Raw genomic sequence first — 25,769 nt, forward strand, 5'->3', positions numbered from 1 at the left:
GACTGTTTATAAAGAATATATTAAAGTATCTTTGAAATTAAGCATTAATGATCATGAACAATGGGGTAAGTTTCAAGTGCTGTATATCAAGAAGACCTTCATATGATAAAAATGTCGTTTGGCCCGTTTCAGTAAGTATTAGGATGTTCAACAAATGAAGGGTCATATAATTTAATTTTTTGTAGTAAAGGTTTGTAATTTTCAACTAACTTAATGTTCACAGTCCCTCATTAATTTTGTACACTTGGTATTTTTTAATTAAACTCTCAAGTTGTGAATGTTCCCTTTAAAATAAGATCTTCCTCACATTTTACAAATAAAATGTAGATGTTGCTACATTTCAAATACATGTATTAAGCAAAAACTGCCTCAACAACAGATCAACAAGCTTTCTCCAAAAATCAAAACCAAAGGGATTGTTGTCTTGGTTTCTTAATCCATAAAAAGTATTGCATCTGAAAAACTACATATTGTGATGCAATAAAGTCTCTCTATCATCCTTTTTATGTCCTTCACATTTCATTTTAATGACAAATTGAAATATAACTCTCAGAAAGAGTCCACAGCAAAATCATTCTTTTCCCTTTTGAATAATGTTCTCCAGATAAAGAAAAAGTCAAATGATGAAAAGGTTAGACTATGTTTTAATTCATTTTTGCAAAGGTTATAATTGCATTATTGTTCAGGTCAAAGTTAAGTCAAAGCTTTAGTTCTTCATGCTAGTCAAAGAAGTGTCAGAAAAACACAATACACTATTCATTTTAACCCTTACCTACAATATGTTATCGAACATCTAATACTAGTGACTTTCAAATTTATCTCATGCCTGAATATTTATTTCTTGTAATGTGGGTTTTCTATCTAAAATATTGCCCATGTAAAACAAAAAGTAGTCTATCATTTTGCAGAAAATATATCTCAAATGACTATTCACACATTGCAATCAGGATGGAAAAGTTTAGTAAATCAAGTTCTTGCACTTGAAGTACAATCTGCTCTACTCCATCTGACATATCAATTCACAAACACTGAAAGAGAATTCACTTCACTATAGAAAATTTTACAATATTTTCTGTTTATTTCAGCAGGAACCTAAGAAATGCTGTTATGATGTTGGTGTTCAATATTTTATCCTTTAAAAAAATTCCTATTTTCAAAACATTTTCAATTCATTCAAAGATAATATCTATTAGTGTTGTAGTAAACTACCACCTTTCTCTATTTCTTTATTACCACCATTCTTTTTTTAATATTTTTTATTTGTAGATGGACACAATATCTTTATTTATTTATTTGTTTGTGGTGCTGAGGATCAAACTCAGTGCGTCACAGTGTGTGAGGCAAGTGCTCTGCCAATGAGCCAAAACCCTAGGCCACCACCACTCTCTTAAAGTGAAACAACATATATCCCAATCATGTTTCAATTAAACTTGGTCTCATGAGTCTGCATCATTACCTCTGAAAACTTCTGGTTGCATTGCCATCACATAAATGTTCTATGGATTGACAATCCAATATTATCATCATGACTTGTAAGTAAAGACACATTAAATATTTGGGAAGGGTGAAAATATTATATCTAAGAATTTTGTGAAGAAATTAGAATACATCAATTAACATTGCCCATTCATTTTGTTTGTTTTTCTTTTCTTTTTCTCCCCCAATCATTTTTTTTTTTTTTAGTGGAATGCATTTGGTTAAAATAAACACAACCACATGTGGTAAAATATGACAACTACATTTTCATTGTTAGAATTTTCATCTGTTTATAATTTTAAAATCCAATCAAGAATTCTTCTTGTTAAGAGGTAAAGAAGTAAAAACATATATATATTTTTTCTTTTTCACAGAAAATAACACCACATTGGTCACATCTAAACTCTGGGGAAATAGAAGAACCAACTAGTCCTCAGTTTTCTTTCTTTCTTTCTTCCTTTCTTTCTTTCTTTCTTTCTTTCTTTCTTTCCTTCCTTCCTTCCTTCCTTCCTTCCTTCCTTCCTTCCTTCCTTCTTTCTTTCTTGTTTTCATTTTTTAACTACATGAAGTGGAATGCATTACAATTCTTATTACACATATAGAGCACAAATTTTTATCTCTGTTTGTATATAAAGTATGTTTACACGAATTCATGTCTTCATACATGTACTTTGGATAATGATGTCCATCACATTCCACCATCATTGCTAACCCCCTGTCCCCTCCCTTCTTTCCCACCCCTCTTCCCTATCTAGAGTTCTTCTATTCCTCTCATGCTCCCCATCCCTACCCTACTATGAGTCAGACTCCTTATATCAGAGAAAACATTAGGCATTTGTTGTTTTGGGGGGATTGGCTAACTTCACTTAGCATTATCTTCTCCAACTCGATTTACGCAAATGCCATGATTTTATTCTCTTTTATTGCTGAGTAATATTCCATTGTGTATATATGCCACATTTTTATATCCATTCATCTACTGAAGGGCATCTAGGTTGGCTCCACAGTTTAGCTATTGTGAATTGTGCGCTATAAACATTGATGTGTCTGTGTCCCTGTAGTATGCTGTTTTTAAGTCCTTTGGATGTAGACTGAGGAGAGGAATAGCTGGGTCAAATGGTGGTTCCATTCCCAGTTTTCCAAGGAATATCCATATTGCTTTCCAAATTGCTGCATCAATTTGCAATCCTACCAGCAATGTATGAGTGTGCCTTTACCTCACATCCTCGCCAACACTTATTGTTGTTTGTCTTCATAATAGCTGCCATTCTGACTGGAGTGAGATGATATCCTAGAGTAGTTTTGATTTGCATTTCTCTAATTGGTAGAGACGGTGAAGAGTTTTTTTTTTTCATATATTTGTTGATTGATTGTATATCCTCTTTTGAGAAGTTTCTGTTCATGTCCTTGGCCCATTTATTGATTGTATTTTTTTTTTTTTTGGTACTTAGATTTTTGAGTTCTTTATATATCCTAGAGATTAGTGGTCTATCTGTTGTGTGAGGGGTAAAAATTTGCTCCGATTCTGAAGGCTCTCTATTCATCTTACAGATTGTTTCTTTTGCTGAGAAGAAACTTTTTAGTTTGAGTGCATCCCATTTATGGATTCTTGGTTTTAATTCTTATGCCACTGGAGTCTGATTAAGGAAATTGGGGCCTAATCCCACATGATGAATATTAGTGGGATTATATTCCTTTTTCTTCTAATAGATGCAGAGTCTCTGGTTTAATTCCTAGGTCTTTGATCCACTTTGAGTTGAGTTTTGTGCATGGTGAGAGATAGGAGTTTAATTTCATTTTGTTGCATTTGGATTTCCAGTTTCCACCGCACCCATTCATAAAAATATCTATAATGGTACAAAAATCATTCTTCTACTATTAAATTGTTTTCTGTTTGTTTTTTCTAGAAGCTACCAAGTTCCATGGTACTCTTTATCTCTTATTTTAGTGATTTTCAAATCATTAAAAATTAAGTATTTTCTATGCTGGAAAGATTCCCAGATAATTGGTCAAATACCAAGGAATCGCTACAGTAATAATCATCATGGTATCCTACCATATTCATGGATTCTGTACTCATGGATTCAACCAACCATGGATCAAAAATATTAGAAAAAATACCGCATCTTACTGAACATGTACAGTTTTATTTTTGTCATTGTCCCAGAAAATTTCAATATATCAACTATTTACCTGCATTTACATTGTACTAGGTATTAAAATTACTTGTGTTATTTTAATGTATAACAGCACATGTTAATAAGTTACCTGCAAATGTTAGGTATTTTATATATAAGAGGCTTCAGCATCTGAAGATATTGACATCAAAGTGGAATCCTAAAACCAAACCCTGGGGATGATGGAAGACAAATCTATATCTATAATATACTATGTATAAGAATGATTAGCATTTTGTATACCAAAAATATAATAATAATTTTCAATTCTTTTTTAATGTAGAGAATATTCTCCTCAAAATTTCTATTTGCCATTTTATCATCTTATTTTCATTTTTGATTCACTATTTCCAGAAATATATCTATTCTATACAAGTCATTACTGAAAAAAGAGGAAACATTAGGCTTCAAATTTCCCCTGTTTTTTTTTCATTTAAAAAAGAAAAGGAAAAAAGTCCTGTCTAGTACTTTATCTATACATGGCTAAGTATATTGTAACCAATTTCTACTGTAAAATATTCTTCTAAGTATGTTTTAAGATATATGATATGTAAAATAGTGTTATTTTTTCTCCCCATTTCAGTCATTTCAGATTGAATAAAGAAATATATTTTTAGTGAAGCATAGTGGTACATACCTGTAATCCTCACATCTCAGGAAGCTGAGGCAAGAGGATTGCAAGTTCAAGGCCATACTAAGCAACTTACTGAGGCACTGAGCAACTTAGTAAGATCCTTCCTCAAAATAAAAAATAAAATAAAATAAAATAAAAAATTGTTTTGGGATGTGTCTCAGCAGTTAAGCACCCCTGGGTTCAATTTCTGGTATTAAAAAGTATTTTTTCCTGAAAATAAAGTATGTTAAATAATATACCTAAGAGCACTACAGATATAATATTTGGTGATCTCCACAGTGTGAAAAATGGCAGATGTTACATGGGGGTTAACACATGGAAAAAGGAAAAGCACAGAATAAAGAGTAATTTTTCTCATTTCAGTCACTCTTGCCCTGAGAATAATTCAGTTACATCTTACAATGAGGTTAAAACTTCATTAGGAAAACTCAGAGTCTCATTTTTTTTTTCATAAAATCAGAAGATGGTATTTGTGCAATCACGTGGCTAAAAGGGAAAAATCCTAGAAAGGACAGCACTAGAAAACAGGAGCCACTAATTTTGTATATGAATTCCATCCACATTTATGGAAAACACTTGAACCATAAGAACCCAGGGCCAACTTAACAAAGGCCAGCTAAGATTGAACGACTATGTTATGAATTTTAGCTTCCAACTACTATAGGGAAAAACAGTAACAACAACAACAAAAGTTTGTTATTTGAATAAATTATCAAATCAATTATTTACTATAATACAACAAAAAATTGGCATGTTCAAGAAGGACAATAACGGACTCCAGATTCTCTACTCAATGCTACACAAAATATGCAGACTCCAATTAAAAATTATTCAGTGCATTAGAAAATAGGACAGCATAACATTCTTAAGAAACTATTGGCATTAAAATGTAAGGGACTAGAAGGAACTAATTTACCTATTCCCCTTGCAAAAATTTTCATCTTTAGTTAAAATCAAGTTTTGAAGCTAAACAGAAGATACAGACAAAGGAATTTCTGTCTAGTAACATTTGTGGTGAATGAAAGAGAAAGTGTTATAGAATTACATTGTACAGAGCTAGTTGTCACCAAATAAGATATAACATTTGGTGATCTCCACCAGCCCCCTAATATAAGCAGCAAGAGGAAATTTACTGGATTTCCTTTTATAGTATGATTTTTCATATATTCACTTTTAAAATCCAAAATCCTCATTAATTGAAACAAAAATATTTTCTCCAGAGTCTCTCTAGTTTTTACATATAATGGCAAACATCTGCTAAGTTAGCTAGTTTCTGCAGAAAATATTTCTCTTGAATGCACTCACAAAATGTGACTTATTGTCTTCTTACATGTACTCATGCATTTTATTTTTCATAGGAAATCCTGTAGAAAGCAATCTGTTGAAAATTTCTGAATTTCTACATGGAAAAGGTTTTATTATTATTTTGCCTGCAAATGAGGTTTTATGACATTTTCTACAAAAGCATTTATTTTTAATAATCACTTGTACTCCTAAGTAACAATTGTATTTTAAAATTTTATACATAAAAGTCTTTGTTATCTGCAAAAATATCAACCTGTTGGGAAGATGTAAGATTTTCTAGACTCTATAAAAAATTTATGCTTTATTGGTGGAAGTTATCAGTGATGCTCTGTCAATAGAGAAACCCACACAATATCACAATCACAGGCTTTGGTTTATAATTATAAATATAAAATTTACTTTATTTGTTATTTATGTCCAGATCCTTACAACAAAGAATTAAATTTTTGAAGTTCATCATCATCTAAAAACGGTTTCAAATGCTGCCAGTTGACAGATTTGACAAAGAATTTTTGTGCTCTGGTTTGTGTATTTCTATTGAAGCTCAATTCCATAGTACAATAGTATTCTGTGATAGGGGTTCAGGAGTGATTAGGTTATGAGAGTTCTACTTTCATAAGTGGAACTAGTGCGTTGATGAAAAGACTAAAGGGTAGCCTTAGTTTCTTTTTCCCTTCATATTTTATTCTCTGGTAACATGTCACTTACCCTTCCCAATGTGAAGATGCTAAAATAGGACACTATCAAAGGGATGTGGGAAGCCCACCAGATGCAAAATCAGCCTTGATCTTGAAGTTGCCAGCCTTCAGAACAGCAAGACATAAATTCCTATTTTAAATTCACCATTTGAAGGTATTTGGAAATAGCAGTGGACTAGACTCAGGCATTTGAAGGTGCTTTACCACAGAACATCTCCACAGGATATGACCTGTCATCATCAATGTATCAACAGATAGGAGATGAGATTGAGTGTTTTTCACTTTTTAAGCTACATCATAGGCCTGCATTTTTTAAATTATGTGTGCTAGAATTATTAGGTTCTCACAAACTGAATTATTTTGTCTGAGTATACCTCAGTTTTGTGACTAAATGACTTTCTTCTTAAGCAATTATACTGAACATAATTTTGCATAAGAAAAGCTTAATTCTCTTCAAATTTTCATTATTTTTCAGTTACAAAATAGAGTTTAGTGACTTTTAAATTTTTTTTTTTTGGGTGTAATTGCCACATTTACAAGTTGTTCTTTACCATCCTTTTCCAAAATAGTTTTATGGTTTTGGATTACCAGCTCATGTAAAACCCATTTAAAATTAGCTTTCACCATGAACATGAATTTTCTGTGGGGAGGTCCCCTTGTTAATGGAGGTAGTTAGTGACTTCAGGGTTCAAGGTATTCTTCACTATGAAACATCTCAGGCTTGTCTAAGGTTTAGACACAGAACTCCACACCAAATTCTAAAAGTGCTTAAATTGCACTTTCAGTCATGTTTGTGAAGCATAAACATAAAATATGTAAAGAATGACAGAATAAGTAGCAAAATGAAACAAAATCACAAAAAAATAGCAATAAAATTTACTTTGGAGCTATCAGATTCGATTCATTGCAATATTTTGAATAATAGCAAACCAGTGGAGGAGAGCAGTATGGGGGGAGAGAACATTCAAGTTGGAGAATGTAAACATTTCTTCTGTAGAAATGTTATTATTTTCCCATATTTTGTTATATTAGTAAAGATTATTTGCCTTTACAAGTTAGTGGAACATGTACAGTGGAGGTTTGAATATGTAACTCCTGAAGGAGAGATCAACCAGCCATCTTCCCCTCTAGACAATGCAAGTCCCATCAACTGAGAAAACATTAAAGCAAACCACACACTCTTACTGTCATTTGCATAATAGGGGTAAGATATCACTACCAAAATAGTTAAAGGGCTTGCTTAGCATCTCTCCACTATAATTCATATTTTCTAATTCAGTACGGCCATTCTGTCTACTGTTTAAATTTCCTTTCTTTTATTGCACCTTCAGGATCTCATTTGATACAAATGACCTATTGAAAGATTCAACCACACACAGTTCCCTTTGTAAGAAGAAATCTGAACTTGGTTATTTCAATGACAGAACATTCATCTCCCAACCTTACACAAGTTTCATCGGCTTTTCTAAAATGGTGGTGGTAGAGCATTTCAAGCTCTTCCAATGATAATATGGGAATAAATCTGAAAAATCTAGAATGTGAATCTCTACTGTAAGCTCATGTGAGATGTTCATAATTTGTCCCTATTTTCATAAAACTAAATCAAATATTTCTTACCTAAAACATAAAGTTTCACAAGTACAGATTTAAAGAAAGCTAGTGTTTAGTATCAATAGAGTATAATTTGGAATTTCATGGAGGGTTCAGTGGTGCAGTCCTGTAATCCCAGTGACTTGGGAGGCTGAGGCAGGAGAATCGCAAGCTTGAAGACAGTCTCAGCAAATGTGAGGTGCTAAGCAACTCAGTGAGACCCTGTCACTAAATAAAATATAAAATGGGGCTGGTCAATTATATATATATATATATATATACACACATATAGACATATATAGACATATATGTATATATAAATATATATGGAATAATATTTTACCAGGGATTTTTTTAAAAGTTTGATGTATAGTACAAACTACAAATAACTAATCTATGGACCAAATGTAGACATAATTTGCATGTTTTATATACATATGTATGGATAACGTGTGTGTGTGCATGTGTGTATGTGCGTGTGTATGTGTTGTGTATGGCGGCAATAGTCAGAGGATGGAAAGAAGTGATAGCTTTCTATTGCTTATATAATTAACTGTAGAAATTTAAAAGTTTACTGTTACAGAAATATATGACGTATAGATCTAAAGGACAGAAATCTCAAATTCAACTGGGTTAAAATCAACAGGGCTGCATTCTTTTGAGGATTTTAAGAAAGAAGCATTTTCCTGCTTTCTCTATCCTTTGGAGGCCATTCATGATTCTTGGCTGGTCACATCTTGTCTCCTGCATCAGCAAAGCCAGAATTGAAAGGGTAAACACTCTAGCATTGCACTATCTTGAAACTGCTTCTATCATCACACTTGTTTTTTCTTATATTCCCACAGACCTCTATTACAAAGATTCAGTTTTGAGAAATTTTCCTATTCTATTGGTACCACACAGGTAATCGTGATATATCCCCACTTAAACATCATCTGATATGTAAATAATTGCATATGCAATTTTAATTTGTCTTTCCTATGTAACCTAGAGTACTCACACATTCTGGTAATTAAGATGTAGACTTCTTAGTGTTGAAGGGGAGGTATTCAGCACAACTTAACTCCAAGTTTTCATTTAGAGAAGTATTTCTTTGATATGTTCTCTCTGGTTAAAGCTCTAAGAACATAGGAAGGTTAATTTAGTTGAAATTATTTCCTCCTTCAAGCCAATACTGCCCTAAGCATACATGATATTTAAAGTTGTAGAGAAAGTCAATTTATTGAAAGAACTTGGAAAAAATGAAAATAAATGTTTTAAAGATTATAACAAGCTCAATAGAATACTGCACATTTATTAGAACCATTAATAAACTATGAAATAATTATTTTGTATTTTTATTTAACCCTTCAAAACTCATGTATATATACATATTTACTAATATTAACACACCTATATTTATGTGCATACATATATAAATGTTTATATATCTATGTATATACATATGTCTACAATTATTGTATATTTTATATAAACATATATGCATACACCATGTGTGTGCACACACAATGCTGCATGTATATAATGTTTATGTATGCATACACACATGTATGCATAAAGTAAGAAAGAGACAGATACAGGAAGAGAAAGAAAGACACAGAGGCACTCATTCCTCCTTATTGTGAGAGACTTTATTGGAGAATTTTCCTAGCTCCTATATAAAACCCAAACTAAGGGGCACACTCAGAGCAGTGAAAATTTTGAGTTGTCTGATTTACATCTTTCCAGATTAGGTTAAAGAAGGTAACACTCTATTTTATTATTATTTTTCTTTCAGCATATTTATTTCAACATATCATTTTAAAAGGCTATTCATTGTCATGCTCTTCACATTTTTATGTGTTGGTGATTTTGTCTTTAAAATGGCTCCTAAGCTCAGTACTGCAATGCTGTTTAGTACTCTTAGGACAAAGTATTATAGTTTTCCTCTGATTTTGCCTTGAGGTCTTTCTCTAGAGAGTGACTATAATCTCTAGCTCTGCCTCAAAGGGGCTACAGAGGATGTGATCCTATGATTGTTTACAGAGTGTCCTTTCCAATACTTGTTTATTCTGGAGTCTAATACTTAACTGTCCAGTCCGTGACGAGGTGGCACTCTCACAGGAATCTTTTTGATACTGGAAGATATCTTCCTGGCTCTTGTCTGGCTGTCAAGGTAGCCAATATTTAGAACAGCCTTGACTAGGAAAAAAGTTAAGTTCAGTTATGTGACAGGTGAGATACAAAGAAATGAAGTTAATAAATGTTATGAAATATCACAAACAGTTTATTACTCACAGATGCCAGAGCAAAGAGGTCAGTACACCTCCCAAGTTCCAAAGAAAGATTCATCCAGGATTTGAAGTTCAGACAGAAGGTGGGAGCAAGAGAAACACTGAGGGATTTGGAAGCCTTCATCTTCACTGGGATCCATGGAGTAACCTAAGCAGATTTCTTTCAAGGAGTTTTAATTAGTGGATTTAGGACAAACAGGCATGTGGTCCATAAAGCCATTGTTAAACATATCTAAAATTGACACTTGGATTGTAGTCACATAATTTTGGGGGGGTGGTATTGAGGATTAAAATCAGGGCATTCAACCACTGAGCCACATTCCCGGTCCTATTTTTTGTATTTTATTTAGAGACAGGGTCTTCACTGAGTTGTTAAGTGCCTCACTTTTTGCTGAGGCTGGTTCTGAACTCCAGGTCCTCCTGCCTCAGCCTCCTGAGATGATGGGATTACAGGCTCTGCCACTGCACCCAGCCTGCATTCCCATAATATTTTAACCTCACACCTAAGAGGTACAAATTGCCTTATATTAAGAAGAATTTACTCAGATTTATTCCATCCATCACTTAAGAAAGCAAATCAACAATGTTGATTTTTCATTGCTAGGGATTACACAATAAATAAAAAGAGTTAGATTAAAGAAAAATGTGAACATAAATTTTTGTTTTGTTTTATAGCATTCTGCCTTGGGCTAATGTGAGCTTAAATTTCCATTTTAAAAGGAGTTTGATGATTGTATTGGAGGAAAAAATGAGCTGTAGGAACCAATTAAAAATCTTTTCTGGGAACTTATTCTGGCCATAGGAAATGAAGCAATTCAAAGTTAATTCAAGCAACTTCTTCAAAAAGAGAGATTCATCTCCAAGGGAATGTGTGTATCCTTTTAGTTTGGTTTATTTTTGTGTTTTTTAAACTTCGAGGACTCACCAAAATTTCAAAGAGTTACATCATAAACACTTTTCCATATCTTGGATATTGTGCAAAGTGCTGCAATAAACATGGGAGTCTTGGTATTTGCTGTCTCAGAGGTTCAGAGCACAACAGTAGTTTCAAAAAAAAAAAGGGGGGGGGAACAGGATAGGGTGCAGGATGGCAATCAATACATACAGTGTTATTCTTTGATAGGAGGAATAAGTTCTGGTGTTCTATGGCACAGAAAGTAGAATGTAAACAATAATAATAGGGCTGGGGATGTGGCTCAAGCGGTAGCGCGTTCGCCTGGCATGCGTGCGGCCCGGGTTCGATCCTCAGCACCACATACAAACAAAGATGTTGTGTCTGCCGAAAAAACTAAAAAATAAATATTAAAAAAAAATTCTCTCTCTCTCACTCTCTCTTTAAATAATAATAATAATAATAATAATAATAATAATAATAATAATACATTATAAATCTAAAAATAGAGGAGAATAATTTGAATTTGAATGAATTTTAAGGAAATAATTAATGTTTAAGGTGATGGATTCTAATTAACCTTAGATGATCACTGTCTAATGTTTATATGAATCAAAATATCATATTGGTTCCCAAAAATATGCATAAATGTTATATGCCAGTCATAAATGAATAATAAAAAGTCTGTAAAATTATTTGTTAGAGGAAATAATTTTCAAATCAAATTATAAGAAAGGTGTTAATAAATGCATTTGATTCTAACTTACATATTTCTGCTTTATTGTATTCAAAATATATTATCAACAGGAATGTCAAAGTCCTCCACTTATTGTAGCTTATTATAGGAGACTTACGGATAATATTTTGAATAATTAACTGTATATTTTATTGTGGGAAATGAGAAAGAAGAGTGTGAGATGTGCAGTCTTTTAGGTACTTAAGGTAAGATGAATTCTGAGAACTGAGAGAAATAAGTGATATACAAATCATAAGAAACTATCATTGGGAATGAAATATCAAGTAATGATTTTATTGAGATAGAAATTGATGGTACAGTTGTACTCCCAGCTCCTTGTTAGCCTGATGCAGGAGAATCATCTGAGATCAGGAGTTTAAGGCCTGCCTGAGCAGCATTATGTGACCTCATGTCACAAACAAACAAAAACAAAGAAGTAATTGAATTAGATTATGCTTAAAAATAAATATTGTTTCTGAAAAAAAAAATTTTTAGGGCAAAAAGAATGAATTGAATAGCTTTACTTTAAATTCAGTTTCTTGAGTTGAATGACAGACAATATGACTCAGAATTCATCCATTGTCTAATTCAGTTTAGTTTATTCAACTATCTAAATTCCAGAATCTGTTGGCCCCATGAAGTGCATCAAATGTTGATGACATACTTAAAAATCATAGGACAATATAACATGCTGATTGCTGAGATAAATACACACTAAAGGAACTTAGCTAAGCATTAATGTAGTAACAGACTAATTTAGGATTGCAGACAGAACTTGTTGGAAGAAATGACTTAAGTTGTGTCTTGATATATAAGAAATTTAAACAAATAAAAGTTGAAAAAGTTTTTAGTAGAACAAAAAAGAGTAAGTGGCAAGTACAGAAGGGAAACTGTAGTTGCAAAATTTGTAGAAGAAAAAACAGTTACAAATAAAGTTGTAATGCAGTCAGACTCACTGATAGAATTAGAGGATTCCATTTAATAAGAATAGAAGTATCATCTCCTCTCACACTTGACCCCAGTTGGGTCATTAAGATAATTATGTTAAATTATTGTTACCTGGCTGTCCAAGAGAAGTTATAACATAAGAAAAACGTAAAAAAAATAATAATAGGCTTTTTTTTTTTTACAGAGAGAGTGAGAGAGAGACAGAGAGAGAATTTTTTTTAATATTTATTTTTTAGTTTTCGGCGGGCATAACATCTTTGTTTTGTATGTGGTGCTGAGGATCGAACCCGGGCCGCACGCATGCCAGGTGAGGGCGCTACCGCTTGAGCCACATCCCCAGCCCCAATAATAGGCTTTTGAAAATGTAAATATACAAATGATGATTCAGTAAATGTGATCTAATTAAATTTCTAAGAAAAGGGGTGAAAATAAGAGGAGAAAACTCAGATAAGAAGCCTGTAGGAAACTATCCTTGTATATTGTCTTGCATGTGCAAGTAGAATTGGAACTGTCAGAAGTTGTTGAGAAAAGGTAAAGTTGTGCTGTGAATGGATAATTATGATTGTAATGAACTACACTATAGTCATGTATGTAAGAAATTTTTAAAAAGGTAAAATTGAAATGTGAAATAATTTTTTTTAATCAAATGAGCATGATCTCAATAATATTCAGTTCTTATAAATTCTCATATAGACTTTCAAATTAAGTAAAATAACTTGTTTAATTTCCTAGAAGCCAGTTTTTTACTCACCTCCTCTACTCATCTCATTCTGAATAAACTTAATAAAATACCTATTTCAGACATTTTTGAAAAACTAGAATCAGATTCATCCTCTTCTAATACTATGTACATGTAATCTGTCCTGAATTTCAAAAGAGTGATCAAGGCGCACAGAGGTCACATCTACAAAAAAACGGGAAAGGGAAAAGGAGAGAGTCATCAAATTCCAATTTTTGCTCACAACAATTTCTAAAGGTAATTAGTTCCAGTAAACTGCTCACTGGTCCCATTACAGTCATTAGTCATGACCTTGATTCTCCGGAGCCTCTAGTATGGATGCAGAGTTTTAAAAACACATCAGATATGCAGTTTGTCATATAATTCAATGAACTACTCATGTGCATTTTATTTTTATTAATTATTCTTTCATAATTTGAAAAAGGTTTTTTATTGCTTAACTGACTTTTGTCAAGATAGAAAAAAATCAAACTTTACTTATATATGGCTACTTTATAAGAAAATAAATAACAATCATATTTATGGCATCAACTTTAATGGTGTTGGCCATATTAGATCATTGTAACTTCCTTTATAGTTTTTTTGTATTTCTTCCACTTTTTTTAATTAATTTTTATTGTAGGTTGTTCAAAACATTACATAGTTCTTGATATATCATATTTCACACTTTGATTCAAGTGGGATATGAGCTCCCATTTTTACCCCATATACAGATTGCAGAATCACATCAGTTGCACAACCATTGATTTACATATTGCCATTCTGGTGACTGTTGTATTCTGCTGCCTTTCCTATCCTCTACTATCCCCCCTCCCCCCTCCCCTCCCCTCTTCTCTCTCTACCCCCTCTATAGTAATTCATTTCTCCCACTTATATTTTTCCTCCTTTCCCCTCACTTCCTCTTGTATGTAATTTTGTATACCCCTGAGGGTCTCCTTCCATTTACATGCAATTTCCCTTCTCTCTCACTTTCCCTCCCACCTCTCATCCCTGTTTAATGTTAATCTTCTTCTCATGCTCTTCATCCCTACTCTGTTCTTAGTTACTCTCCTTATATCAAAGAAGACATTTGGCATTTGTTTTTAAGGGATTGGCTAGCTTCACTTAGCATAATCTGCTCTAATGCCATCCATTTCCCTCCAAATTCTATGATTTTGTCATTTCTTAATGCAGAGTAATACTCCATTGTGTATAAATGCCACATTTTTTTTTATCCATTCATCTATTGAAGGGCATCTGGGTTGGTTCCACAGTCTAGCTATTGTGAATTGTGCTGCTATGAACATGGATGTAGCAGTGTCCCTATAGTGTGCTCTTTTTAGGTCTTTAGAGAATAGACCGAGTAGGGGAATAGCTGGATCAAATGGTGGTTCCATTCCGAGCTTTCCAAGAAATCTCCATACTGCTTTCCAAATTGGCCGCACCAATTTGCAGTCCCACCAGCAATGTACAAGAGTACCCTTTTCCCCACATCCTTGCCAGCACTTGTTGTTGTTTGACTTCCTAATGGCTGCCAATCTGACTGGAGTGAGATGGTATCTTAGGGTGGTTTTGATTTGCATTTCTCTGACTGCTAGAGATGGTGAGCATTTTTTCATGTACTTGTTGATTGATTGTATGTCTTCCTCTGAGAAATTTCTGTTCAGGTCCTTGGCCCATTTGTTGATTGGGTTATTTGTTATCTCATTGTCTAATTTTTTTAGTTCTTTGTATATTCTGGATATTAGGGCTCTGTCTGAAGTGTGAGGAGTAAAGATTTGTTCCCAGGACGTAGGCTCCCTATTTACCTCTCTTATTGTTTCTTTTGCTGAGAAAAAACTTTTTAGTTTGAGTAAGTCCCATTTGTTGATTCTAGTTATTAACTGTTGTGCTATGGGTGTCCTATTAAGGAATTTGGAGCCCGACCCCACAGTATGTAGATCATAGCCAACTTTTTCTTCTATCAGACGCCATGTCTCTGATTTGATATCAAGTTCCTTGATCACTTTGAGTTAACTTTTGTGCATGGCGAGAGAAAGGGATTCAGTTTCATTTTGTTGCATATGGATTTCCAGTTTTCCCAACACCATTTGTTGAAGATGCTATCCTTCTTCCATTGCATGCTTTTAGCCCCTTTATCGAATATAAGATAGTTGTAGTTTTGTGGATTGGTTTCTGTGTCCTCTATTCTGTACCATTGGTCCACCCGCCTGTTTTGGTACCAGTACCATGCTGTTTTTGTTACTATTGCTCTGTAGTATAGTTTGAAGTCTGGTATAGCTATACCGCCTGATTCACACTTCCTGCTTAGCATTGTTTTTGCTATTCTGGGTCTTTTATTTTTCCAAATGAATTTCATGATTGCCGTTCGGATTTTGATTGGCATTGCATTAAACCTATAGAGAACTTTTGGTAATATTGCCATTTTGATGATGTTAGTTCTACCTATCCATGAACAGGGTATATTTTTCCATCTTCTAAGATCTTCTTCTATTTCTCTCTTTAGGGTTCTGTAGTTTTCATTGTATAAGTCTTTCACCTCTTTTGTTAGGTTGATTCCCAAGTATTTTATTTATTTATTTTTTTTTTGAGGATATTGTGAATGGAGTGGTTGTCCTCATTTCCATTTCAGAGGTTTTTTCTCTGATATACAGGAATGCCTTTGATTTATGCGTGTTGATTTTATATCCTGCCACTTTGCTGAATTAATTTATTAGCTCTAATAGTTTCTTTGTAGACCCTTTTGGGTCTGCTAGGTATAGAATCATGTCATCTGCAAATAGTGATAATTTGAGTTCTTCTTTTCCTATTTTTATGCCTTTAATTTCTTTCGTCTGTCTAATTGCTCTGGCCAGTGATTCGAGAACTATGTTGAACAGAAGTGGTGAGAGAGGGCATCCCTGTCTTGTTCCAGATTTTAGAGGGAATGCCTTCAGTTTTTCTCCATTCAGAATGATGCTAGCCTGAGGCTTAGCATAGATTGCTTTTACAATATTGAGGTATGTTCCTGTTATCCCTAGTTTTTCTAGAGTTTTGAACATAAAGGGATGCTGTACTTTGTCGAATGCTTTTTCCGCATCTATCGAGATGATCATATGGTTCTTATTTTTAAGCCTATTGATGTGGTGAATGACATTTATTGATTTCCGTATATTGAACCAACCTTGCATCCCAGGGATAAATCCTACCTGATCATGGTGCACAATTTTTTTGATATGCTTTTGTATCTGGTTCGCCAGAAGTTTATTGAGGATTTTTGCATCTAGGTTCATTAGAGATATTGGTCTGTAGTTTTCTTTCTTTGAAGTGTCTTTGTCTGGTTTAGGAATCAGGGTGATGTTGGCCTCATAGAATGAATTTGGAAGTTCTCCCTCTTTTTCTATTTCCTGAAATAGCTTGAAAAGTATTGGTATTAGTTCCTCTTTAAAGGTTTTGTAAAACTCTGCTGTATACCCATCCGGTCCTGGGATTTTCTTAGTTGGTAGTCTTTTCATGGTTTCTTCTATTTCCTCAATTGATATTGGTCTGTTTAGGTTGTCAATATCCTCCTGACTCAATCTGGTCAAATCACATGACTTAAGAGATTTATTGATGCCTTCACTATCTTCTATTTTATTGGAGTATAAGGATTCAAAATAATTTCTGATAATCTTCTGTATTTCTGAAGTGTCTATTTTGATATTGCCTTTTTCAACCCGTATGCTAGTAATTTGACTTCTCTCTTCTTCTCTTCGTTAGCGTGGCTAAGGGTCTGTCGATTTTATTTATTTTTTCAAAGAACCAACTTTTAGTTTTGTCAATTTTTTCAATTGTTTCTTTTGTTTCAATTTCATTAATTTCAGCTCTGATTTTAAATATTTCTTGTCTTCTACTTCTTTTGCTGTTGTTTTGCTCTTCTTTTTCTAGGACTTTGAGTTGAAGTATTAGATCATTTATTTGTTGTTTTTTTCTTTTTTTAAGGAATGAACTCCAAGCAATAAATTTTCCTCTTAGAACTGCTTTCAATGTGTCCCATAGATTCCGATATGTTGTGTCTGTGTTTTCATTTATCTCTAAGAATTTTTTAATTACCTCCTTGATGTCTTCTATAACCCATTGATCATTCAGTAACCTATTGTTCATTCTCCAAGTGATGCATGATTTTTCCTTACTTCTTTTATCGTTGATTTTCAATTTCATTCCATTATGATCAGATAAGATGCATGGTATTATCTCTACTCCTTTATATTGTCGAAGAGTTGCCCTGTGACATAATATATGATCTATTTTTGAGAAGGATCCATGTGCTGCTGAGAAAAAAGTGTAACTGCTTGATCTTGGGTGGTATATTCTATATATGTCAATTAAGTCTAGGTTATTAATTATGTTATTGAGTTCTATAGTTTCCTTATTCAACTTTTGTTTGGAAGATCTGTCCAGTGGTGAGAGAGGTGTGTTGAAGTCTCCCATGATTATTGTATGGTGGTCGATTAGACTCTTGAACTTGAGAAGAGTTTGTTTGATGAACATAGCTGCACCATTGTTTGGGGCATATATATTTATGATTGTTATGTCTTGTTGGTGTATGGTTCCCTTGAGCAGTATGTAGTGTCCCTCTTCATCCCTTTTGATTAACTTTGGCTTGAAATCTATTTTATTTGATATGAGTATGGACACTCCTGCTTGTTTCCGAAGTCCATATGAGTGATATGATTTTTCCCAACCTTTCACCTTCAGTCTATGTATGTCTTTTCCTATCAAATGCGTCTCCTGAAGGCAGCGTATTGTTGGGTCTTGTTTTGTGATCCATTCTACTAGCCTGTGTCTCTTAATTGGTGAGTTTAAGCCATTAACATTTAGGGTTATTATTGAGATATGGGTTGTTCTTACAGCCATATTTGTTTATTTATTTATGTTACTAAATATGGTTTGTTTTCCTCTTTGATTATCCCCCCCTTTACTGTACTACCTCCCGCTGTTGATTGTCATTGATATTTTCCATTTCCTCTTCCTGTAATATTTTGCCGAGGATGTTTTGAAGAGATGGTTTTCTAGCTGCAAATTCTTTTAACTTTTGTTTATCATGGAAGGTTTTAATTTCATCTTCCATCCTGAAGCTTAATTTTGCTGGATACACAATTCCTGGTTGGAACCCGTTTTCTTTCAGTGTATGAAATATGTTATTCCAGGATCTTCTAGCTTTCAGAGTCTGTGTTGAAAGATCAGCTGTTATCCTGATTTGTTTACCCCTAAATGTAATCTGCTTCCTTTCTCTTGTAGCTTTTAAAATTCTCTCCTAATTCTGTATGTTGGGCATCTTCATTATAATGTGTCTAGGTGTGGATCTCTTATGATTTTGCACAGTTGGCGTCCTGTAGGCTTCTAGGATTTGGGATTCTGTCTCATTCTTCAAGTCTGGGAAGTTTTCTCGTATTATTTTGTTGAACAGATTGCTCATTCCTTTGGTTTGGACCTCTATTCCTTCCTGTATCCCAATGACTCTTAAGTTTGGTCTCTTTATGTTATCCCATATTTCTTGAATGTTCTGCTCATGGTTTCTTAAACGCTTTGCTGAGCTGTCTATGTTCTTCTCCAGTTGAAATACTTTGTCTTCATTGTCTGATGTTCTATCTTCTAAGTGTTCTACTCTGCTGGTAGTATTCTCAATTGAGTTTTTAAGTTGGTTTATTGTTTCCTGCATTTCCAGGATTTCTGTTTGTTTGTTTTTTATAACCTCTATCTCCCTGAATAATTGATCTTTTGCTTCTTGGATTTGTTTATGTAATTCATTGTCGAAGTTGTCGAAGTGTTCTTTCATTGTCTGATTTTGCTGTCTAATGTCTTCCTTGAGACTCCAGATCATCTGAAGCATGTATATCCTGAATTCTTTATCTGACATTCCATCTGCTGCAGATATTACCTCTTCTAAAGTTGAGTTGACCTGCATTGCTTGTGGTCCTTTCTTTCCTTGTCTTTTCATACTGATCGCGTTTCTTTCTGCCTGGTGAAACTGTTGTGTTATTGATTTTTCCCCCTATATATTTATATTGCTCTTGTATAGTTGCAAAGTCTCCCTCGCAGGCTTTGGCGATGGTTCTGCCCCTCCTCCAATTGGGGCAATGTGCCTACCACGCCGGCAGGCCGCTGTGCCTATACTTTCGGTGGGCCTGTTCTTTTGGTGGTCACAGGTCCGCCTACCTTGCAGGCGTGAGCAGCGGCTCTGCTCCTCCGCTGGCCGCTAGGCCTGTTCTGTCTGTCGGTTGCAGGTCTGTCTACCTAACAGGCGCTGGTGGCGGCTCTGCCCCTCCCCCAACCGGGGTGATGTGTCTGACGGGCCATTGGGCCTGTTTTGTCAGTGGTCACGGTTCCGCCTACCTTGCAGGTGCGTGGGGCAGCTGTACCCCTCCGCAGGTTGTTGGTCCTGACCTGCCGGTGGGTCGCAGGTCTGCCTACCTTGCAGGCTCGGGGGGTGGCTCTGCCGCTCTGCGGATTACTGTACCTGTTCTGCTTGTGGATCGCGGGTCTGCCTACCTTGCAGGCTCCCGGCGGCTCTGCCCCTCCCCCAACTGGGGCGGGGCGATGTGTCTGGCCGGCCGCTGGGCCTGTTCTGTTGGTGGTCATGGTTCTGCCTACCTAGCAGGCGCGTGGGGCAGCTGTGCCCCTCCACAGGTTGTTGGGCCTGACCTGCCGGTGGGTCGCAGGTCTGCCTACCTTGCAGGCTCGGGGGGTGGCTCTGCGGATTACTGTGCCTGTTCTGCTGGTGGATCGCGGGTCCGCCTACCTTGCAGGCGCCCGGCGGCTCTGCCCCTCCCCCAACTGGGGCGATGTGTCTGGTGGGCCTCTGGGCCTCTTTTGTCGGTGGTCACGGTTCCGCCTACCTTGCACGCGCGTGGAGCAGCTGTGTCCCTCCGAGAGTTGTTGGGCCTGACCTGCCGGTGGGTGGCAAGTGTGTCTACCTTGCAGGCGCGGGGGTGGCTCTGCTGCTCCGCGGGTCGCTGGGCCTGATCTCTCTTCCACTTTTAATTACCTCATTTTTTTTTCATTTTTTGCATATGATTGAATACCTGCAAGTCTACTTTTTTGTTTTATTTTGTTTTTTGGCATTGTGAATACTGGTAATGCAAATCCTTTTAATTTAATACAAAAATAAAAATTCAGAAAGAATCTACAATTTTAGTAGTTCAAGACTTTGATTCTATCATAGAATTTACTCATAACATCAGTAAAAAAAAACCCTGATGAATTTTTACATGTACCATGCTAAATTATTCTCTTCAAAAATTAGCAACCTCTTATCCATTACAATCATAAATAATATTTTCAAACAATTAGCATAAATTTAAAAAAAATCAAGTCCACACATATTCTAAATTCATTGAGTATAACATTTTAAATTTATATGTATACTTACACATATATACATATTCACATGATAAAGCAAAAATGAAAAATGTGACATTTCAAATTAAAGAGTATATATATAAGAGTACTTTTCTGAATCTGATTATCTTAGTAACAGTGCCATAGTCATTCACTGAGATGAAGACATTTTAGGTGTTTTTCATTCAACCAGCTACAATGATTTAAAGTAAATGTTATATCCTTTGTATGTAAATTGTATGCCCATACAATGACTTCATTTAATAAAAGTCTTATTTATAAAAGGCAAATTAATTAATTTACATTATTTGACATGCTTGAGCATCTATGCTTTTACTCTCATAACAGAAAAATCAATAGTAGGGTTAGAGATATGAGGATTTATTAGTTATGGATATATTCATTACTATTGTGTGTTTAATTGACCAACAATTTTTCTTTCTCTATAAAGATTATACTGTAGGGATTGGGATTGTGGCTCAGTGTTGGTGCATTTGCCGAGCACATGTGAAGCACTGGGTTTGATCCTCAGCACCACATAAATATAAATAAATAAAAATGAGTGTGTTGTGTCCATCTACAACTAAAAAGAAAAAAATATCTTGGAAAAAGATATCAGAAAGAAGATTAATAGGAAAATAATAAACAGAATAATATATGCAATATTGTTAAAATTTGGATCTGGAATGTCCCCACAAGCTCATGTTTTAAAAGTGTGATCTATAATGAAACAAGTTTCAGAGGTAGGGTTTTTGTATAATGATGGAATTATGATGCTCTGACTTTATCAGTGGATTAATCCATTTAATGAATTAATCACATTTATGATTAATCTATTTATGGATTAATTCATTTGTAGCTGTGTAGACACATTAATTCAAATTTGATGGATTAATCAGCTGATAGCTATGTGTATTACTGGGAGGTGGGAATTAGTTGAAAGAAGTAGATTACTGGGCCTGTGCTCTGGAAGGGTTATTTTACACCTTGCCTCTTACTTTCAATCACATGTTAGAATCCATTCCTTTTTTGAAAAATAATTTTTTTAGTCATAGTTGGACACAACACCTTAATTTTATTTGTTTATATTTATGTAGTGCAGAGGATCGAACCCAATGCCTCACACATGCTAGGCAAGTGCTCTACCACTGAGCCACAACCCCAGCCCTCCCTTCCTTTTTTAAGGTGGAATAAGACACCATTGTATGTGTATATCACATTTTCTTTATTCATTCATCAATAGATACTTGGGTCATTTTCTTTTTTTGACTAACATAAAAAAATTATTTTGTAAATGAGTGTGTATATATCTCTTCATGATCCTGTTTTTTTTCTTTTTGTTTTTAATATTCTTTTGTAGAGTAAAATTGATAGATTAGATAGCAATTCTAGTTTTTAATAATGAGTTGTCACTTTTCTGTTTTCTATAGTATCACTATGGAAACATTTCTACCAATACTGCACAAAGATTGTAATTTTTCTACATCATGGTCAACACTTTGTATTTGTATTTTCTGTTTTTATGGTAGGTATGACATTTACTTGCATTTCTTTAATGATTAGGAACTTTGAACATTATGTTCTTGTGCTTTTCTGCCATTTGTATATCTTCTTTGGGGAACTGTTTATTCAAGGCATTTTCTCTTGTCTTACTCATGATTTTTTGTTGTTCTTGAATTGTAAAATTTTTTTAATATTCTGAATATTAACCCCTTATTAGATATATGATTTTAAAATATTTCGCCAAACTGTGATTTGCATTTCCATTCTGTTGAGAGTACATTCTTTGGTGCACAGATGTTAATGTTGATGTTCTAATGTGTGGTTTACCTGTTTTCTTTTGTTGTGTATACTGGGTAAGGTATCCCAAACACATTGTGAAGCCTTTTCTCTGTGATGTATTTGAATTTTAAAACTTTGCATTTATGCCTTCCTTTTAGTTCTTACATGTAGCTGTTTAATCCATTTTGTGATAGTAATATTTATAACATATTATATGAAAGAATTCAACCTCCTTCTTTTATATTGGAAATCCAGTTTTTTCAATATCATTCATTGAAAAAAACTGTCATTCCCCCATTGGATGATCTTTGAACACTTATCAAAAAATACCTTCACTAGGGGGTATAACTTAGTGGTAAGGTGCTTGGCTAACATGGACTGGGCCCTAAATTTGAATCCCAGAGCTACACACACAAAAATTATATGGCCCTATGTGCAAATTCCTTTTTCAATTCTATTGTATTGTGTGTTTGTCTTTTGTTTACCATACCTATGTAGCTAGTTTTAAAAGAAAGAAATGTCGTTTCTTCAGTTTTTATTATTTTTATTTTCCAAGACTGTTTTAAAATTTCATAATTATTAAAATTCCATGTCAATTTCAGGTTGGACTATTCATTAAAGGTGTTATACCAAAAATGACATTGGGATATTGATGGGAATGGCAATGAAAGTATAATTTTGAGTTGAGTGTCTTCATCATTTATAAGTTTCTCAATATTCATGATTAGCTTGTTAATTTTAAATCTTCTGTATAAATGTAACAAATCATATATTATTAGTTAGCACTACTATACTTCATCCCATAAATTTTTATATGTTGTGTTTTCATCTTCCTTGTCTTCAGATATTTAACACTTACTTTTGTAATTTCTTTAACCTATTATTAATACAAAGATTTTTAAATATATGAAAATAGTATTAGCACTGCATTTCCAATGAGTGTTAACTTAATAAACTATCAAAGCCAAGGCTACCATATGTAATTAGATGTATTTCTATTGCTTATCATAAAAGTTTATTTTCTCTTCCTCAGAATTACTAAATAGACAAGAGTTATGAATAATGAATGACAATTATGCTTTGGTTTTTGTATCTGTAAAGTCAGTATGGAATTGGTAGATTTTTAATGGATTCAATCCTGATTTTGCAAGTTTTAGAACACTTTCAAAAATATGTACATATACATTATACTGGAGATTTAAATATTTCTGAATTGAAATCCAAGGTGATATTATACTTATTGAAAATACATGCATTCAAATTTATTTATGTAAAATCTGTAAAGGAAAACAGTATTTGTCAAATAAAATGTGAAGTAGAAGGTGAATATTGTTACTCTGATTCATATATTGCATTTGAAAATAGTATTTTATGGAGCAGTATAATCTCCTCCTTCCTTTCCCTCCCTTCCTGTCTGCCTATTGGCTGTCTGCCTTTCTTCCTCCTCCAACATTCTTTCTTTTGTTCTTTCCTTTCACTGTCTCTTTGTTTTCATCAAACACATACAAAAAGTAACAATTTACTGAACATATCCCACTTACCAAGCACATCTCACAGAAATATAAAGGCAGCAATAGTATCTAAAAAGTGCATGATGTGTTTGAGAAGTGAACTTGTAACTAGATAAAAACAATGTCCAGGAACTACATGTAATATAATAAGAATTTAGAAGTTATTAAAGAAGAGTCTATATAGCTCTTCATAAAAGTCAAAGGAAATTGTATAAAAATTGATAAGTATTTGGTGAATGTTGCAATATGAAGATGCTATATTGAAAAAGAAAATGTATGCATGTCCAGGAACATCCATAAAACATATAGCAAATAGCATCTGTTTGGAAAAATAAGGCTGTGGAAATAGTCAATGACAGAAAGCTTACATACACTAATAGGGAATGTGAGTCAGTTGTGTAAAAAATGAATAATGCTTTTATTTATTGGTAAAATGCATAATGCATTTTGTAGAGAAACACTTTTGGAGCTGTATAGTCAAGAATTAAAAGATGGACATGTACTAAAATGTTATATTGTAGTCTATTTTCAATACTATATTGTCTCAATTAAATGTTATTTTAAGGTATATATTAATGTAATTTAGGTGTATTTAGTATAATTTAGTATTACTTATTAACTTAATAAGTAATAATCGATTTGGAATGTATCATAGAGGTCCAATTAGAAGGACAGGGTGTCAACTCCACCCAACCCCACCCAACTTCCATCTGAGAGGCCAAATGTCTTTAATTTTTATCCAAATATTATTTACTCCTGAGTTACTAAGAGTTTGTCACCTTTACAAACAAACTGCATATGTTACTGACTGAATTAAATACCTCTATTTCATCTTTCTGTAGAATGTGTTCTTTTGCATTCTAACACCTGTCATCTCTGAAATTTCTTGTGTTTATGCCAATTTGATTAATGTTTTACTCCATCCCTAAATAAAAGGTCAGAAAGGAAGAGAGTATTATGTTTTCACTGTTCATATGCTACATCTTTCTTGACATATGATAGGCAGGTACTAATTATGGTTGAATACATGAAGCTTTGGGGCCATATTGTAGAATTTCAGTTTTGGAAGAATAAAAGCTTTCCTCCTCCTCCTCCTCCTCCTCCTCCTCCTCCTCCTCCTCCTCCTCCTCTTCCTCCTCCTCCTCTTCCTCCTCCTCCTCCTCCTCCTCCTCCTCCTCCTCCTCCTCTTCTTCTTCATTAAAAATGAGAAGTAGTTAATAAACTTTGAGCTTTGAAGTTAAGTGATGAAATGCACTTTAAGCCAATCTGAAATCAATATGAAAGATGGATTGAGGTAAAAGACACAGAGACCTGGAGAACAGTCATGGCAAAGAATAAAGTGAGGTTAAATTATAGCTGCCAGTTGAAACAAAAATGTGATGACCAAGGAAAAAATATATTGGAAAAGTGAGATTTGCCAATTTTATTTAAAAAAAAAAACAGATACAAATAAGAACATTAGGCATGAGAATGCAGAGGTTGCAAATCTTATTAATAAAATTAATCACTATTATGATTAAATTTATATAATATATTTGAAAACAAAACAATTAAAGTCCTCAGTAAACACAAATTTGCAAAACAGAATTAACCAAGCAAAAGTTAAATTTTATTCATTTAAAATCTTTTAACTTTTATTAACTAAATTCAACCCCCAAAGAAACACCTGG

The sequence above is a fragment of the Callospermophilus lateralis genome, chromosome 5, assembly GCF_048772815.1.
Source record: "Callospermophilus lateralis isolate mCalLat2 chromosome 5, mCalLat2.hap1, whole genome shotgun sequence".
In the NCBI taxonomy this organism is placed as follows: domain Eukaryota; kingdom Metazoa; phylum Chordata; class Mammalia; order Rodentia; family Sciuridae; genus Callospermophilus; species Callospermophilus lateralis.